The sequence below is a fragment of the Rhagoletis pomonella genome, unplaced genomic scaffold (assembly GCF_013731165.1).
Source record: "Rhagoletis pomonella isolate Grant_MI unplaced genomic scaffold, Rhpom_1.0 Rhpom_scaffold_00002, whole genome shotgun sequence".
NCBI lineage: Eukaryota > Metazoa > Arthropoda > Insecta > Diptera > Tephritidae > Rhagoletis > Rhagoletis pomonella.
In genome coordinates, this window is record NW_023458556.1 from 78,835,802 (window position 1) to 78,841,116 (window position 5,315).

Below are 5,315 nucleotides of genomic sequence, written 5' to 3' on the forward strand. Positions count from 1 at the left end.
GATAGTAGCTACTTCCGCCTGGAATACACTGCAGAATTCCGGTAGCCTGGATTCGTCTCATATGATGCTCACATCACTCTTTTGTGAGCAAAAAGGGCTTACTTTTGTCTCCGTACACGACTGTTTTTGGACTCATGCGTGCACTGTGCCTGAAATGAATAAAATTTGCCGAGAGCAATTTGTATCTTTACACTCGCAACCTATCATTGAAAATTTGTCTGCATTTATGAGAACTAAATACAGTATCAAAGAATCGTGAGTATTAAAATATTCTACGATGTAATATAACTGGAAATATTCTATTACTTCAGGGATATGGTAAACGATGGCTCAGCTGATTACCTCTTAAAGCGCCGGCTTAATCGAACCTTGGGAGAGATGCCGAAAAAAAGGACACTTTGATTTACGAAATGTATTAAATTCGGTATACTTTTTTTAGTTAAGTTCTAAATCTTATCTTGTCCCCTCGCAATCTGCATTGGATATTAAGAATAATATAAAAGCAATCGGAAAGGGTTTTCTATACTTGCTAAAATAATTTTGTGTTATGAACATTGAATGCATGTGTGATTGCGTTTTTTATCGTAAATATTATATGAACGAAAATGTGCAAGCAAATAAATACTGTAACTCCTTGAGTCTTATGAATTATTGAATTTTAATGTTATATGTACCACTAGTCATTTAGTTTTTGCATAGTGTGTTTTTTTTATTACAATTTTCTTTCCATGATGAAATTAATTGAGACAAAATTCACAAGATTGATAATGATGAATAAAAGTTTTATAACTATTTCATAAAAGTGAAAGGTGCGACAATTGTCGATTTCGGAGTCAGAATTTTTCCTATGAAACAGAAAACTCTTTGGAGCTATTACCGAAAACTTCTGATCCACAAATTTAAAAAATATATACAAAAATGGTACTCATCTAATCATGTAAACTTACAAAAGTTAAAAGTTTACACACAGTGTTAAATAAAAACACCTCATTTAACAAAATATCAAACATTTATTATTCTTTTCAAATAAATTATAGCGCCTATTGTAAAAAATGTTGAATATGTTCGACAAAAATGATATTAAGTGTGGGCTCGAGTCGTAACATCCGTTCACGAATCAAAAACGATACAAAAGATACGTTAGTCGTTTAAGCTGAATGGGACAAATAGTACGTTCACGTATGTCATAATCCGAAAAGTATGTTTTTACGTGACGAGTAATACGATATCGTTTGTGACGATTTGAGCCTTGGTTTCAACATTTTTTCATTTCGGGTCTTGGATATTTACAAGGTCTAGTTTGCCCATCAAAAACATTGTAAAAAACATGTAGTGTGCGTAAATAAGTTTTCATACAATTTTTTATGGACGGTTTACGAGTTTACTAACTTATATAACCTTTTTGGTTGTTGTTGTTTCCGACAGGGTGGGTGTATGACAAACCAAATTTGACAAGGGATGACGGAAATTCGTTCCATAATACAACTTATATAACATTTACTGTTTACGCGAGCACTGCAGCACACATATGTATGTATTTAATTTACTTAATTCTGTAGAGAACTTAATATGAAATTGTATCTGTGGAATTTGTATACCATAAATTTGTATTTTGAATTATATTTCGTGTGCGCACTATGTAAGCATTTCTTAGAAGGAGTTGACAACGCACGTCCTCCTCGCTCATTACAAACTCGATGTGTATCAAATAAATGTATAAAATTAAAAAAATATATATAGAAACACAAAATTTATTTTAATTTATTTGATATCGTTTATACGTTAGTACATTAAGATTTAATATTTTATTGCAGAATAAGAAACATATTGAAGATAAGAACATTAAATATAGGAAAATAAGAAAATATAACAAAGAATTAACAAATTTTATAGTATTTGTACAGATATATTTTTTTTTGGTAAGTGATATGAACTTAAAGATTAACAAATCTTGCTTTAAGTTAAGATGACATCGATTTGTTAATGCATATTTTTACATATTTTTCCTTAGATGCATATATAGGAATATTTTGTAAAAAAAAGCATATTTAATAATTACATTTTTTATTAAACGCCGTTGTCTAGAATGAACGAATCACTCCACAATTGCAAGAGCATTTGATGATTCCATATAACTATTGGGTACTGATTTCGTCGAAAATTATTTTAGTGCCACTGACGCAGCATTTTTTCAAAATTTTCTTTTTGATGCAGAATTTCGTCTAGATGCTCTAAGGGGCATTCCTGCATTAAAAAGAAATTTTTTGAAAAATATGTCGCTTACCTTGTTTTTTGACGGTTACTTGTATGGCACGCAATTCACCGAGTGGCCGAAGATGTAAGAGCTCGCTTCAGTGATGTTGACGATTTCATATCGAACGGGAAAAAATATTTTTTAAATCTGCTGAGTCATTGGCTGAACAAGTGCATCTTGTGGAGACTCCTGTTACTATTATTTAAGGTGTGCAGGGTGAACTTGGGCAAAAAATAAAGGAAAAATTGGATACCATTTTACAAAAAGTAAGGGGTTTAAGGAACTTAACCCTAGAACACACACCCGGGTACAAATGTATCCACTTTCAACTTTGAAGTGTTGTAACTTTTGAACCGCTATACCTCTATACCGCTAACTTCGGATCTAGGAAGATTATTTAGTTTTGAGTTCAAATTCAAAATTTGAACCAGATCGGACCATTGGTTCAGGAGCTACAGCCTTCCAAACACATTATATACGTAAACACACACCCGGGATACGTTTGTACCCCAATAGTAAAAATCCTCATAATAATAAAAAAAAACATTTTTTATATTATTTTTTTATTTGAAAAATTAAAAATATTCATTTCACACATTATACTATTGACTTTTATTATAAAAATTATAAAAATGCATCTTATATCTAAGGAAAATCATGGCAAATAGAGCAATTTGTTGATGTGACCGAATGTTCAAGACACATTGGCTTCTTACATTTGTCGCACAGCTTTCTGGTTTTTCTACGGCGTTTTTCCTCTTGTGCGTAACATAAATAGCAAGATCCGGACACAGGTTTTGGCGTGCGCGCTGCGGCAGATGTTGATGCTGCTGTTGACACCATTGATTCCACCGGTCGGTTGAAATATGCTTCAATAGCAATTTTAGTCGAAAAATTTCGCGTCACTTGACGATTTATGGCTCTGGCTTCAATAATGGGCATACACAATGCTTCAGCCAAGCTGCGCAGGATCTGCTTACGCTTGTTGTTTGTTCTCCAAGGCAACATAGGGTTATTCAAATCGTAGACAATGTAGGCTGCAAGAGCTGTAATGTCCAACATGTTGAAGAACATCGCTGTGGCCATCGTTTTGTTTGTCTTTGTGTTGGATATTCCGCAAACATTTGGTCCATTCGATCAACACCACCTTTGGTACGATTATAATATTCAATTATTTCAGGTTTCCCACTGTCAGCTATTTCAGCATCATTATGCGTGGTCGAAAGCAAAATTACTGCTTTATTTTTTTTGGGAACATAAGAGCACATTGTCACATTATTTTTGAAGCCAAATGTCGTTGAACCAATTGTCCTGTTTTTGTTCTGCTTCATTTCTTGAGGAATATATGATTTGTTTTTGCGCAAAGTTCCAACGATCGTGAGTTTGCAGGTGAGAAGCAGTTCTGCAACTGGCAAGGTCGTAAACAAATTGTCCATTGTAATGTTTCGGCCACTTCCTTGGTATTTGGCAGACAAATCCTTCACCACTCGTTCGCCTTGGTTCGTTTCCCTACCAGTTTCTGCTTGGCCAGTATATATTTGTCCATGCAGTGGATATGCATTTGTGGCATCGCAAATCCACCAAACCTTGATACCATATTTAGCAGGTTTTGACGGTATGTACTGCGTAAACCGTGTGCGTCCACGGTAAGGAAATAATTGTTCATCAATCGTCAAGCATGAGCTGGGCTTTTAATGTGCAGCAAGATTATTGTTCATCATCGTCCACAACTCACTGATCGGTGCTGCTTTATCAGTTAGTAAGCGTGTTGCACGAGTGTTTTTATCGTCAAATCTTAGGAACCGCAATATCGAACAGAAACGGTTGACTCCCATTGTGGCGAGATATAAAGGATAGTTTTTGACGCTCCATAAATCTCGAACATGTTCTCCATTGCTATGGTTCGCACCAGTCATAATAAGTATGCCAAAAAAATGCATACAGCTCTGTTATTGACACAGGCGTCCATGACTTAGGAGTTGTGTTTGGATGCGCATTGTTGTAAGCATTATAAGTTTCTTTTGCTAACTTATTTGTGTGGCGCATAATTATATCAGCCATTTCAACGGTCATGAAACATTTGAATGTTTGCTCTATTGACAACATTTCAGTGCATCTAGCTGGTCCAGAACGTTCTCTTATAATATTTTGTCTGAGTACCTGACGACTTACATTTGGTTCTTTCATCCACTCAGTACCATCACGTGCAACAAATTTTTCGGCACTAGCAGGTAATTCATTATTTTCTTCTACTTCTTCTTCTTCATCATCCTCATAGTCCGCATAATCAGGTAATACTTCTGCGGCACTTTGCGAAACTTCAGCATCGTCATCAGTAATTTCAATGTCATTGATTTGAATTTCTTCTTCATCTTCTGAGTCAAAGTCATAGGGAGCGTCATCGTCACAAATTTCATCAAATAAAGATTGTATATATGATTCTCGCTGTTCCTCAGTTAGCCTGCATAATAAAAAAAATTAGTATATGTTTACATTGTTGCTTATTTTACATTTTTTACCTTCTATATGCTGCACTTGATAAATATTCGTTTCTTCTTGAAGTCATTTCGTATCCAGTTATTTATAGTTTCAGTTATAGTTCAGTTATAGTTTATAGTATATGTTTACATTGTTGCTTATTTTACATTTTTTACCTTCTATATGCTGCACTTGATAAATATTCGTTTCTTCTTGAAGTCATTTCGTATCCAGTTATTTATAGTTTCAGTTATATTTATTTTCACTTCTTACACTTTTGAGCACCAAAACAATAATGAAAATATCAACAGGCAGCATTTATAACAACACCTCGTGTGAAAACAACCCTTGCAGCTGCATATAAAATACAAAAACCAGTTATACCAGTGTATTTGCTACCTACGTACCCATACCTTGCGCGACCTTTTTGCACATATCTTTTGAACCAGGTAGAATATTTCAATGAAATAAAAACCAAAATGTGTATTCGTTGTTACTCTACAAGTATATTATTATAAATTATATTATTTTGTTTTGCATTTATCAGGACAACAACAAAAACAAAAATCCACTGTTGCATGTC

General features: G+C 34.1%; 1 long non-coding RNA gene across 1 annotated transcript; it reads left to right on the top strand.

The window, feature by feature from the left end:
- The first annotated feature begins 46 nt into the window (after positions 1-46).
- Positions 47-648, top strand: LOC118734101. Its single transcript, XR_004992330.1, has 2 exons — positions 47-255; positions 312-648. It is a non-coding gene; the product is annotated as an uncharacterized LOC118734101 (long non-coding RNA).
- The last annotated feature ends 4,667 nt before the right edge of the window (positions 649-5,315 follow it).